Below are 15,502 nucleotides of genomic sequence, written 5' to 3' on the forward strand. Positions count from 1 at the left end.
TTTTTAATATGCCTCCAGTCAAATGTGGTAAACTTCACACTTTTTAACCAGTGTGTTTGTAATAGATTGAATGAAACAGGTCTACAAAAGAATCAATAAATGTAAAGACTAGAAAGAATTAGAGAGGCTGGCAGGCTTGTACCTATTGTCTGGGGGAATTAGATGTCAGTTTGAGTATTATAACTCTGACAAAGATTTCCGAGCTTTAATTTACTAGAACATATAATGGGCCAAGGAGAGGCTGGGAAACATAGTCAGACTGAATACATTATTTAACAAACACTTTAATGAATGTTACACACTTTTTTCTAAATACTCTTGACATTTTCTCCCCATTCATTTTTCAGACCCTTGTTTATCAATGAAATGCACTTCTCTAAAAGAGTCTTCTCCTAGGGTCCTTAAACCTCAATCCCGTGATGGTGCCCTTAATGTTGAATAATACACTAACAGGAACCAACAATGCTTACCTTCAGGTCAGGATGAAAGAAGCCTCGGAAACCCCATCGCTAAAGTTCAGCAAGCAAACAAAATATGATAATGATAGAAGGATTAGGTGAGTAATTCCCGGTTCAGCACATATGCCGAAATAGAACAAGATTTCACAAGACTTTAGTCTTTATTTTTCCAGCGACAGCGAAAAGTTTTAGGAGAGCTCTGGGGCTGGCATAAAGAAAAAAGAGCCAGTGCCTTTTTGTTTATTTACTTATTTTTTAAAACCTAAATCCATGGATTTAACTGTGCTTAGCTCACAAAGGAGTTGTCCAGCCCTTATCCACACACCAGATGCAATTTAGATAGGTTGCACTCCCCCCCTCACTTATCTTGGGAAAGGAGAAAACATTCCATTAATCAAAAACTAATGCAGAAACACCCTTGGGAATAAATGGAAACCACATTGTAAAGGGAGAACTTGTGTTTTCTGTAAAACATGAAAGAACGACATGTCAGGAAACGGGCCGAAGTAGCCAAATAATAATCAACACGTAGCCGGCCAAAAATGACTGGAGTCTCTGCTGACTTTCACTGCATGCCAGTCACTAATGCAAGGCACAAATCTTACTGATGTAAATCACCCTGTCTGCTGTTTCACGATGCTCTAACCCGACTTCCGGCAAATAGCACAAACCAAACAATAAACAAATATTTAGAGAAGTGCCAAAGAGCCATACATTTGGAGGGTGAGGAGGAGACACAAAGATGGACTTTGTCTTTAAAGAGCTGACAATCTTTACAAGAAATATGTTTTCAGCTACTCTCAAATAAAGTTGAAAAACGTCTTCTGTAAAGAGCCAGATGGGAATTAGGCTCTGGGGGTGGTCACATGTCCTAGGCACAACTGTCTAGCTCTGTCATCAGGACACAGAGCAGCCACCAGCAGGATGTAAACAAATCCAGGAGGCTGAGTTCCAATACAATTATTAATGGACACCAAAGACAGGACATTTCACATAATTGAAATGTCTCATGTCATTCAATATTCTTCTTATCATTTCTTTTCATCTACTTAAAAATGTAAAAAAAAAAAAAAAATTCTTAGAACCCAGGCCAAACAAAACAGATAGGGGGCCCTGACTTTATCTGTGGGCCAGTTTGCTAAATCTCCCTCTAAAATAATTATGTAATAATGACTATAATAATTTCTACTCGTACAATCAGGAAGCACAAACTGTAACCAATCAGGGATGCCAAAGTAGACTAGAGTTTCCAATCTAAAACAGAATTCTAATCTATTTGCAAACAATACAATTATTCTAGTGGCAATGTTGGAAGGAAATCCTGATACAAAAAAGGCCTCAGATCTCTGATGTATAGCAGAATCCTTGGAGTAAGAGTATTCAGGACAAACTTCAGTCCAGGAGCCCAGAAATCCATGTTAGGTTCAACCAAAATGTTAAGGCATTTATTGGTAAATAGGATATAAGGGGAAACTAGCAGATACTGTTCCTAATATCTAGGACCTAATGATCCTAAAAGGTTAAATAGACACTCATTGCAAGAATTCTAGATAAAACCAACTGCACTGAGTTTCCCAAGTGTGATATAACATGTGGTGGGGAAGGAGAATTTCCAATGGGATGATCTGTCATGATGCTTTAAGAGAGGCAGCCCTTGGGATGGTTTTCTAATCTCAGGCATGCACTTGAGTGAAAATGGCAAAAAGGGGACATTCTAAGAGGTGGACAGAGCTTGGGAGAGGGGTAGGAGTGGGAAGCATACAGTTTCCAGAGGTCAAGGAGACTTCAGGAAACCTCAGAGGGATGAGGGGGTAGCAGAAAAGAAATAAGGATGGAATCATATTAAAGAGGGCTTTAAACGCTAGCCTGAAAAATTGGGACTTAATTTTAATGCAGATGAAGGCCAAGAATTTCAAGCTCTTATTATACAAATGAAATTTTAGCAAAGCTGAAATCTTCTTTATAACCCAAGTTCAATAATACTCTAATCACAAAACGAAAATTTTCATAAAATAATTTCAGACCTTATGTTTCTTTCTAAAATCCTTCTGCCACTGCTCTGAATAAAAATCAACATGACTTTTATAACACAGGGTTAAAATGGTTGCACAGGATAGAGCCCCACTCAGAGCAGGAGCTCAATAAATAGGTAAATAATTGTATGTTACCTTGTGGATCTATGCCAATGTCAGATAAATGAAATCAAGTCAGATTCTGAAGTTAAAGCAACACTAAAGGAATTTTTTTTCTTCAGTATTATATGAAAACTTGGAAGCCTGCAATACATTGTCCCACTCCCCTTTTCAACATATTATTTATGTGGGCAAAACTGGAATTATACTAGGGTTATATCACTGATGATAAATTTTTTTCAATAGAAAATTTCAGTTTGTAAGACATGAAACATGAGAAAAAAATAAAAAACAATCCTGACATTTAAACTTGACACCTCCAGGTAAATTCAGTTCTCAAGTATCCACTGGGATGCTAATGTTCCTCAGGGTATAATTATAAATGGACAGTTGGCTTCAAGTGCCCTATGAACCTTGGCACAGCAAGGTGCTATTACAAACCACAGGAAATGAGGTACTTTAGAGGATGTCCAGTTGTAAAGCCATCAAATGAGGGGCTAGAAAGTCTCCTTGTGTCTAGGTGTTTGAGCAAGCTTTCAGAGGTCAGGTGCACATGAAGAACGATGAATGTTCGTTTAAATATTTGTGTGATTTTTCACACTGTTTTCTGTAGTTATCTAAATTGAATTACTAAATTAAATTACTAATTTAGTAATGATCTAAATCACTGACATAGTCAGAGCCATACCAGAAATACTTAAGAATGTCGGTACTGTTGGAGAAAATTAATTTAGAAAGTATTTGTTTAGCTCATTCTACGGGTCCATGGAATTAATGTTTAGGGGGAAAATTTTAAGTACCCAAATGAGGAAATGATAAATTTCTTTTTCTTTAAATTTGCAACTACACTCAATTTGTATTAATAAAAGCATATGCATATAATGATGTATTTATAGAAAACAAACGTGCTATAAAACTCAGAATACTTGTTAATCTTCCCAACTCATTAGTCATTTTTAATTTTTGGTTTTAGTCATTTTAGATTTTTCAAAAGGTAAACCACAAAACAGCTCTAAGAATAATTAAAGTCCTTTAAAAAAAAAAAAGAAAGAAAGTATTCTAATGGTAAGATCCAGCAAATTGTACTCAAACATGCAGATACCTGCCTTCCCTACCCACGAATCTGGCTCTAAGCAGATGAGATGATTCTAGACAGAGAGGACTGTAGCACAAATCAGTAAGACCCTCTTATGGGCCAATGTATGTGTAGGCTATCTGCGGACACTCATGCAGGCTGGCACAAACACACACGTGTGCTTACTGATTTATAGGCAAGACTAATTTTGCTTCTTCCAAACTGTAGTCCACACCCTTTTGGAAATATTCCAGACCACCAAATGCAACAACTCTGGGGACACATGGGGGTGAGCTGAAACCATGTTTACCCAGATGTACGCCTCGGAAATCCTCCAGAGAACCTGGGACAGGCCTGAGACTACATGCCACCCACAAAATCAGTCTTCTCATCTCAAGGGGGCATGCTACATGGTTTCCAGGTCTGGTTTCCTAAAGGGTCTTTTGTCCAACTTTGAACTTTCTGATATGTACATTAATACATCTAAGTCTGGTTGTACTGTAATGAGTAGACTAGAGTTAAAATCTCCCACTCATTACCGAGTTCATGCATCATAGAATTTTATTTTGGTATGAGACCTAAGTGCAAAGGATGGATGAAGGGGTGCCATTTGATTGATCTTGCCCACTTAATCCAGAAAAGTTGTCTCGCTGAGCTCAAGTTACACTGTCTTCCAGCACAGGGATAAAGAGGGCCACCAAGAATCAGACCTCAAAGTCACCTGTCACACTCTACCATGTGACACACAAGAGGAACAACACTGATATTTCACCATAAATTTCAGTGGGTGTACACCTCCATAACAGAACTGGATTCATTTTAATATTCTTTTTTTTTTTTTAATTTTGAAAAATTCTCCACTTAACTTTCATTCCCTCCATGTTTTATAGCTCTCCCTGAAGTAGGCTTTACCATATAAATATTTAACATAATCCTTTCTCGACTCTAGCATACAGGTTTTTAAAAGATGCTGAATTATAAGCAATGAAGTTGAAGTTTCACATTGAAGGGACATAGAGATTGTGACTGCCAAGGTGGACATGAGTCCATCAGCAAACATTCATTGCACATCTAGAGTGCTCAGCAGGTCAGGATCCTCTGGAAAAGGCTGTTGGCCTGGCTCCAAGGAACTCCAATTATTAGAGGAATCATGCTTCCCTCTTTGCAGTTACTTAGAGCTTTGACACCCTGGCCATTTGATCCCGTCAAGCCTTATCCTTCATTCCTTGTCAGTTTTGTTTGTCTTCATTCATTTAATTATATGCAAAAGCACAGCAGCTCACTAAGTCATACTCAATTCAGTTCAAAAAAAGGACCTCTGGCCATCTTTGCAGCCCAGAAGTAAGACCCACCAACAGCAGGTTTCACACCGGTAGGGAGCACTGCACAGCTTTTGCTAGGGCTGAGCAATACTGAGCCACTTCTGGGTGTTTAACTTAATGTCAGAGGATGATCTGAGGACTAAAGGATCATGAGATGTCCTGAGAGTTTTAAAAGAGGTATCTGGTCTCATCTACACACAGGGAAACAGGCTGGTGAGTTTAGTGGGTTTAGCTAAAAATCACACATTTAATGACAATTCTGAGTTAGAATGCAATTTTACTCACGAAGTACTCATTTCATTTATCTAAATTTGAAAATACCTATAACAAATAATGTGCCACAGAATGAAAAAAAAATATATATGTATAATATACACAATTAACATACATTTACTTACATTTGGTCATATCTCATTTTACCTCCTCCAAATTATTGATATTTTTCTCCGTTATATTTTGAAACAAATTTTCAGAGTTAAATATTTAAGGACTGTATCAGTATTACAGTACAAAAAAGTCTTGGAAACACAAGCTTCATATTTGGTGCTCTTTCACATAGATTGTTGTTAACATGCCACAAGCTGTAGACACTTAAAAATACTGTTTAATTTTCTTTAATCCATTTCGTTTTATGGATCTAAAATGGCCATCAGACAATAATACAGCAGTTTCCATAAGGAATAAATTGTTAGTGCTTGACAAAAAACTCTTTTTATGCCAGAAGAGGGAAATATAAAAATGTCTTTTCCATATAATTATATTAAAAAATGTGTTCGTATGTTCTCTCATATTACAGCTGTTAGAATCTTTTTTTTTTTAAGGCACTGACTTAAGAGCTTTCCTTTTCATCCCCATTTTTTCCTAATTAATTTCTGTTCAACCAAAGAATTCTTTCCTTTAATGGCTTCTGCTAGCAGAGCAAAGCCTTCATGCAATGAGCAAGCCCATTTCTGAGCTCTGCTCTTCAAAAAATAGGGGCAGGAAAGATAAAAATGTTTCTAAAAAGGGTACTTTCCCATTTAGGTGTTATTCTTCATTTAAGGAGAGTTGACAGATAATTACTAGTCTCTACAAAAATTTAAACCTTCTGCTACTCAAAGATGGAGAGTGTACATAAACAGAGAAATATAACCTTTAAAAGATATTCACAGTTTCACAAACTTGGTCCCACAGGGAACCATCTGCTATTAATTTACTAATGAATTCTGATAATAGTCTTGCTTTTGTTTATCGTTATTTTTTAAAGTTTTTTTTTTAAAGAACTAGAATGAATTTCGCATGTTTTTCTTCAGAAGATTGCTCTCCTTATATTTTTCTCATATCTATTTTTGATTTTGTTTATATTTTAAATATCCAGAATTAATGAGGTTTCTTTATATACTTTGCAAAATTTACAGACCGTTATTTTTAATCTCTCTTTTTTTCTTTTTATGCTTTGAATATCTGCTTTTCTTTTGAAAGAATGAGGGAGGAAAGTCTGTTTAATTAAATAATATAGTCAAACAACTGCTCTTTTTTACACTGCAATTGCTTCACTATTAAAAAGAAAAGGCAAGGCATAAAACTCAACTAATTACATTTATTAAAGATCTGAAGACGCACTAGAATCTCTGCCAATACCTCCTACTTCCACCCGCACGCCAACTGCCTGAATATTAGAAAATCTGGAGAACTGAGATGCCTAACACAAATTATTCAACAAAATAGAATTATATGTAAATATATATAATATTTATAAGATACATTAGTATATTTCTTACCCAAGCTATTTGAGTTCATATAAACATATTAAAAAAAAATCATGTCACTGCCATAAACTGGCACTCAGTTAAGACAAATGCAGTCATCAGTATCAATCAAGAAGTCAAAAAATCGGCTGTTTTGGAATCTATTCATTCTGTGCATGTAGATGTGGCTTAACATTACTCCCTACTCAAGAATATGTAATAAACGTAACAAGTTCCAGTGAAATAAGTAATCTGGTATTAAAAACAAGCAAGGGGTCTTCTTTTATTAAAAACATTTTCCTTCAGTATAAATTCAATGGCATTGATCAATAAATATCAGAAGTTATCTTTGACACAGGCAAATTTTGTAAGAGGAATAATTTAAACAGTTACGCATTTCAGAAGTGACTACATACCAATTTCATCCAAATATTATCTCTTATACTCATAAATCTCCTAACTTTCCCTACCTTTCGATACTGACAAAAGATTAATATGAATGTTTCATCTCCCATGGACATCTACACATGTACACACACACATGCACGCACAAACTTGGGTGTGCACGCACATGTAGGAAATTGATCATCATAATATTTGAGGTCAAACATACCCACTTAAAAAAGAGAGGCTTTTTTTTCTTTTAATTAATTGTGCCATTTTCCTTTTTCAGCTTCCATATAGAAAGAAAGCTTAACTGTGTGCTTACAATGATAATTCAGGCTAGAATCCATTACTTTAATTATCTTACAATGAGCAGAAACATCGAATGTGTGGTAAATGTAGCTCTCTTAATAGAAAAGCAGATTTTTAAAGACATGCTCATTTTTGAAATAAGCTGGACATACTACAGTCAGGTTCCTGTGTTTTCTATATACAACTGGTATTTCATTTTGAATTACTTGAGCACATTGCAAAGTGTGTGCACTCTAACAAGAGGTCAAGTTTCACTCAGTGAATCGATTCAATATGAGAAGCAGAAATTTCCACAGAGGGAAGGAAATTGCCTTAAAGTCAGTTGGCATCGTTTTGTTTCAGCTCCCTGCTCTGAGTGCTGAGTCCAAATGCCTACAGTGCTCTGTGCTGTTCTGCACTACTTTGAAGAGCAGAAGGCTTGAAGGGCTGTTAGAAAGAGTAATGATGGAATTATAACTGACTAGCTCTCTGTCTGGTGAGACTACTCAGAAAAGACTAACGAGATAGCAATGGCTAAAAGGCCTTTGTTGTCTAGGTAAGAATGAAAGGGTTTTTTTTTTTTTTTTTTTCCCCTTTTTGAGTTCTTCACTCCAATATTGACCTCAAATTCAGAAAAGTCAAAGATTCAGTATGACTCACACTGGCTTTGATCAGGTTTCCAATATAGTCGAAATAACAGATCACTGTAAAGAATATGTAAAACAGTCTGTTCAATCAGTGATAAGTGTTTGAAAAGAACTCTCTGTTTATGCTATGGTGCCATCAACCGAGAACTTTGTTCAATAGCTGATCAGAAGCCAACAATAGCACTGAAGTTAGTGGAAATGAGAAAACAGGTTATATTGCTTGGATGATTAAAGTGACATAATAAAGAGCCAATGAAATGATTTTAGGACTGATGGGTGATACCCAAACCATACTGAGAACTTGCATTGGACGGCTTCTGTGCTATTACCCAAATTCTGTATATAATAGATGACTTTCGATTATAACAAAACACTTTAAATCAAGAAGGAAGAGATCCATCTTTGCATTCACAAGACCACACACCATTTCATCTCTGTGAGGATTAGACAGGTATTCAGTCTATATTTTCCCCCAAATAAGACCAGGAATACTGAGTTATATGTGATAACTAATGGAGAAGGCAATGGCACCCACTCCAGTACTCTTGCCTGGAAAATCCCATGGACAGAGGAGCCTGGTAGGCTGCAGTCCATGGGGTCGCTGAGAGTTGGACACGACTCAATGACTTTACTTTCACTTTTCACTTTCATGCATTGGAGAAGGAAATGGCAACCCACTCCAGTGTTCTTGCCTGGAGAATCCTGGGGATGGGGGAGCCTGGTGGGCTGCTGTCTATGGGGTCGCACAAAGTTGGACACGACTGAAGTGACTTAGCAGTAGCAGCAACAGAAATAGACTGGCTGTCTTTATTTGAAAACATTTGTTTCAATTTTAAAAACATACTTTAATTCTTTCATAAACTAAAAGTTTGCATCCAAGCCATGGGAAATCCACTCCTTATCTAAAAAATAATCAGGCATCCCTTTATAAGTTGCAATTATATTTTCAGCATCATGAAGCATATTTTATTAAGTGGTTAAGTCTTTTGAGACAATGGTTATTTTAGAGGTTTGGTTATGATTATAATTTTATCTTGCTTCTTCATCTAATTGTAAACTCTTTAAGGAAAGAAACATCCTATGTAAGTCCCCAGAGGCTGAGGAAAATGATTTGCACACTCAGTCAAAGGATTTGATTAACTTCTATCCCAGAAATTTCAGTCTTAGAAACCTAGAGATCTACTGGGAATGAATGTAATAACCTTTTCATATAGGCTGTTTAAAAATCTTTGTTGTACCAAAATATTCTGCTTGTCTAACCTGAAGCACTCTTGTTGTCATTTCAAATCATTTCTTATAATATTGAACTTTTTGAAGCTGAGGAATCAAACTGCTGGTCAGCATTTTACAAAATACATAAAACATTTACTTTGGAATAATAAAATAGAACTACTACTCTCTATATCAAGGTTGAATTTTACATAAATGTAGTAAACTATATTTTTAAATTTAATATGGAATATATTTTCAACTTTACTAAATTAGGTATGGGAAGAAACATGTTTTTTTTTTTTAATTCTCCACTAAAGATCAAGTAAATTAGCATACTTGAATGAGAAAAAATAGAAAACAAACATGTAAAATAAATATATGTTGTGTTAATATAATATGATCTAGATAAGGTTTGCTGCTTTTTCAGAAATAACTCCTACAATCTTGGCATGCTTCTAACTCAGGACAGTTCGATAAACATGCACATGGTTCAGGACATGGTAAAAACGAAAATGCTGATAAAAAATGGACATTTGTTATCTGGTCTCACACTATGTTAAACTTCAGCTGAAATAACCAAAAAAGAAGGCAAGGAAATTATCCTTTCCCAATCCATTCCTTATCATTCTCAGAGACTTCCCTTGAGTTCATGCGAGTAGAAATTATTTCTACCAAAGTTATCCTTGGTTCTGTAACTGCATATTAATGAACTATAATCAAGGTCCTTTCCACAAGCAAGAAATAAGGACAAAACCTCTATCTCAATTCTTTTTGAGCACGAAAGCTTAAAAAAGCTTAAATGATCAGTTAGAAGCAATGCAGGCTTCCCAGGTAGCACTAGCGGTAAAGAACCCGCCTGCCAATGCAGGAAACATAAGAGATGCGGGTTTGATCCCTGGGTCAGGATGATGCCCTAGAGGAGGGCATGGCAACCCACTCTAGTACTCTTCCCTGGAGAAACCCATGGACAGAAGAGCCCGGCAGGCGAGTCCACAGGGTCACAAAGAGCCGGACAAGATGGAAGCAACTGAGCATGCACTTGCTAAGAACAATGCACCACCTGCTAGGTGGGTTTGTGGTGATGGAGGTAGCTTTCAGTATTTCCCAGAAACCTCTAAACTCCATTTCTCATCTTTGAAAAACTTAATTTCACCCTTAATTTTCTGAAATTCCATTTTTTTCCCTTGTTAATATGTTAATTGTTAAAGTCTCATCTAATATTCTCATCAAACTGATGCATACTCATTTTAATTGGAATGAAGATTCAGAATAAATCATGTTTTATTCATTTTATCTCATTTTCCCAAATACAACAAAAATTAGTCATCCAAGTTTTAGTGGAAATTCCACAGCTTTTGGACATTTTCACTATAGCAATTACTACTATTTCTTTGTTAGTCTCTTGACGTAGACAAAGATTTTGGAGAAAACAGTAAGTCAAACATCAAGTCCAGTTTAGAAAATTAACTGTGCCACTGATTTCTTTTCTTACTTTAAACTAGTCATTTAACCCCTCAAAAGGTATATAATGATACTTAGATGAATAATCAGGAAAGAAAATAGATTCTAACTAATAAAAATGAAGAAGTCAGCATCTACTTCTGCAATGAATCCTGATCTATGCGAGAGTAAGAAAACTGCTACAAACTGAAACAAAGTTAACTAAACACAGTAACCTCTGGTTAGAAACTCCCAGAGGGCTGAAGCCAGAGAGCTAGTTTGTCCATTAAGATATTCTGAAATCTAATATTTCAGCATAATGTATCACAATATATGACTGTGATTTTAAGTTATTTCACTTTGAATCACAATTATTTGACTTCTTTTTGAGTTTAATCTTTTTTTTTCCTAATTAGAATAATTTAATGAAAAAGGGTGACAAGGGATTTGTCCTGAGTCTTCCTTAGCTAATCATAACAGATTAGTGGTATGTTGGGTTTTGATTATAAATTGCTTGCTTGTTTGCAACATTTGGATACTTTTAAAAGTCAGTGATTTAAAATAACAAACCATGGGCCAGTGGGTTATTTTTATATACTCAATAATACTACCTCATCCTCCCAAAAATTCTAGCAGGGAAGAATTTTACCAAAGAGGAGACCAAGGCTCACAGTAGTTACCTGCCTGAGAACACACACTAGTAAATAGTAGAGCTGAGCTTAGAACCAGGAGTTCGGGGTTAGAGTCATGCTCCTGGACATCACTGCTTCAGTAGGTGAGCTCATAACAATGCCATTCGGAAGAACTAGATCACCAAGAGATGTATATAATCCTGCCAGTGTGGAAATGCACTGTGCCTGTCCCTGACGCATTTCAAGGGCTTCACATATTACAGTTTTCTATTAGGGCAATCTAGAGGCCATTAATCTTTCCATCTAGAACCCTTCTCCCGCCTCCTGGAACTTCTGCACCAACACCAGGAAATCTGCGCTTCATCACTCTGAACTTGTTCTCTCCTTCATACAGGACAAATTAGGATATATAAAAGTTCAAGCTTAGAAATAAGTGACCAGAAGTTATGAGATATAAATGACCAGGAGATATTAACATTTTAATAGGGAGTAGTTCATTCATGCAAAATAGAAATGAAATACGATTGGGACCATTTAGGCATCGCAGAATAACAGAAGTGATCCTTGAAGCAAGGGCTTGCCCTTCAATGATACGACATCCAAAACAACCTGCCCTTTGAACCAAGTCTAAAAATTTCCTACCCTTTCTCATCAATAACCTAAGGGGGCTAAAAGTATCCAATTGGATGGTGCAGTTATTTTCCATCAGCAATGATTCATCAAAAAGAGAAAATTAATTTATATTAGGATTTCCTTATATCAGTCAGATAAGAGATTACATGTGACCATACAGAGTTGTGACCACTGTTTTGTGTTTTAAAGTCAAAGGACATACTATCTATTAAATCTTTTTTTAAAAATTCTTTTTACAATCAACTTAAACAAGCAAGCAAAACATTAGCCAAAAGCATAATGGGATACTCACAACTGATTCATTTTTAATGAAATATTATTGGTGATTGATAATGCATCCCACTATCTTTTTACACTTGCCAAATGGGATATGAAAGTAAAGCAACACTGAATATAAATATCTGACACGATCTGATACAAATCTTGTAAACAGTTGACTTGGATTTATAAAGCAGATCTACATGTAAATGAAGTAACCCTTTTCTCTCAACTGACCAATTGGCTTCACTGAAAAAAATCAGTTGGCTTTTTTTTTTTTTTTAAGTAAACACCTGCTACAGGGTCAAATTGCTAGAATTTTACACTCTGGAATTTCCTTTCAGAATATAACATTCTGCTACTTTACATTTTTTTTCTTAACAGGTTTGATTAACTTTATAAAAAGGTGGTCAAATACTGACCACATTAGAGGTTTGGTTCTGATCTCCTCACTAATACTGGTTTTGTTAAGCTGAGCTCTGTGGCTCCCGCAGAGAAAAAAGGGGAAAACAATTAAAGACTCCCTCAGGAGGCCCCATCTTTCAGCAAAAGATTTGGGGGAACACTCATTCACATCCAGTCATAGTCAGATGCCTTTTAAGGGTGTTAGTGAGCCATAGCGCGGCTTTGGTTTTCTATTATTTCCTATTGTTAGGTTCAAGGTTCAAGGGGGATAGAAAAGGAAGAAATGAAACAGTCCTGATGAGTTTATGTATTTAGACTACTTGATTGCAATTCCGGAGCAAGTTGTTTCATTCTTTCAAAATCTTAATTGTCTTGTTGCTTTATTTAGTTGCTGGGTTTTGATTTGTTTTAAACATCACAGAGCTGGCTCCTTCATATAGCCTTTAACAAAAAAATGAACTCATCTCTGCTAAAAATTTCAGAATTTCATTAAGAAGTCTTATGGGGCCAGATGATAGCCAGAAACAATAATAATAATCATCTAATAAATGAAATAAAATTAAAATTAATGAATGGATGTGATTTGTGAAGGGAAAGAACAATGAGATACTATTAAAATAAAAGAAAGCTAAATGAAGTGTTATTTAACAAATATGGTTCCCAATAAAAATACTGTTACCAAGAAACAAATGACTTTTATTCAGAAGCATAATAAAAATAATTTATAGGTTACATGCATACTGAATAGTATTGAAATAGAAAAGGCCTAGCTATTTATTCACATAGAATGACTTTCTGAAACTTATCCAACCTAAAGAATTTTTTAAAAAATGCTCTCTTTACTATACAGCATCTGGAGATGCTATAAAGGAAGATGAGATTTAATCACTGCCTAAATATATGCTAAAGAAAGATGTCAAAGTAGGATTTCAAAAAGATAGGAAAGTGTAACAGCAGATAAACATCACATTAACTCTGCTCTAGGGGAGAAACACACAAGCAAGCAATGCAGACACACGGGGGAGATTAGCATCCTCTATAAATATGTAACTAAACATCAACATTTTCAAGCTCAAGTCATTTGGTAAAAGCCAAGGAAAAACAAGCATTAAAATGTTGCGAATGAAAATAAACTTCTCAAAGCAGCATTCTCCTAATTCAAAGTTCACATTATTTTAAGAAGAAAATCCTTCAAAAAAAAATTTTTTTTTACTCTGAAAGCAGGCTTTATTTATATTTCTGGTGTGCGTGCAACTGCAACTATTAAGGCCCTCAGTCTCCCAAATACTTAAGTAAATACTTAAAACAGGCTGCAATTTAGTGAAGTGGATCCCTGCCCATAATACAAAGCTGATACCGTCTAACCTTCTGGAGAAAGAACACAAAAGTGGATTTGAATGTGAGGTCTGAACAAAATGACAAAGGTTAAGGCTTTTCTTAACTAAGCTCCTAACATATTCAACATTCATGTCAAAGTCTAATATTAAAGAAGCATCTTATCCCATAACATTACATTTGACTTACTGTATTTAAAAATAATATTTAGAAGACAAAAGTTACATGAAAAATCTTCATATTCCACACAGCCACATCCACACCCCAAGATGCTTTTTGAACTTGAAAGCTGAATCAAAGGATTAGGAAATGTATTTTTTGCAAAAGAAGTGATGGTGTCAGAACAGAGATTACTCTGAGGTTTGCAATATATATGTTCTGTTGTATTGTACATAAGTTCTAACACTTTATAGTACTGAAGGGTTTAATAATAGACACTGAGTTTTTAAAATTCCTGTTCTATTATGTATTGAGATAAAGTATCCAGGGTTTATTCTAAAATTGAGATATATAGCAGTTGAATTAAGAAACGCCTCCACGGTAACTTTTTTTTTTTTCCATTCCAGCTTTGGAAGAGAGAAATAACTTAAAATTAATTCAATGAAAAAACAAGCCTGTGCACTGCTGACCCACTCTGGTTTGGGTTCATCCTGGCCACACATTCCAAGTGAGTTTAAATGAACAGGCATTATGTAAATAGGCATCTTGAAATAAAAGGCAGCTCTCGTGTATTAATCCAAAGCCTGGGGTGCTTTTAGAGCAGCCTGGAGACAATCCCAGACACCTGGCTTTTGAAAGACCACCAAGAGAATGAGTAACAGGGGTCCTTAAAAGCGTTTCAAAATTAAATCTAACTTAAATGTGAGATTTAGATAACGTTTTTCCTTGGCAAGTTTAAAAGTTTATTTTGATTACTTAATACAAAAAAATTCTCACCTTGAAGACACAAAACCAATCAGTGAATAGTTAAGAGTTAAAATCATGGAAAGGACTAAAAACAGATGATTTCACTTCCGGCTCTAAAATACAGACTCTGGTTTCCTTCATTCCAATACTGACTTTTGCTTTGAAATATTTGGACTGAAAATTCACAGGGATGTATAGATGAAGTCTAATAACCACATCACCTGTTTAAGAAGCTGATATACAGGAATTAACTAGAAAAAAATTTTTAGAAAGCTTAATTGGTCCCAGGATAAAATACAGAATGATAATTGTTTGGGAAAAGTTGGAAGCCTCACAGATACTATAGGAAAATGATTATGAAGTTGTTTTATTTTTTCCCTAAGAAATACTTAAGTAATGAGTTCAACTTGTTAATTTTTAAAACCATTTAACTAAAATATTCCACAGCTAACAAAATTTGCTGTTCCATTTTGAAGGGAAACACATATTATGAGGAATCATAAGGCCTAAAAAAAAGAGAATTCCTGAACATGCAAGACGTGGATTTTATGGAGACTTAGTGTGTATATTTGTAGGTTCATCTCTCTTGAATTCTGTTAAACTCCTCCTCGGGGGATGGCTTCTGTTACATTGTTTGAATCACGA

Source organism: Capricornis sumatraensis, chromosome 4 (assembly GCF_032405125.1).
Source record: "Capricornis sumatraensis isolate serow.1 chromosome 4, serow.2, whole genome shotgun sequence".
Classification (NCBI taxonomy): domain Eukaryota; kingdom Metazoa; phylum Chordata; class Mammalia; order Artiodactyla; family Bovidae; genus Capricornis; species Capricornis sumatraensis.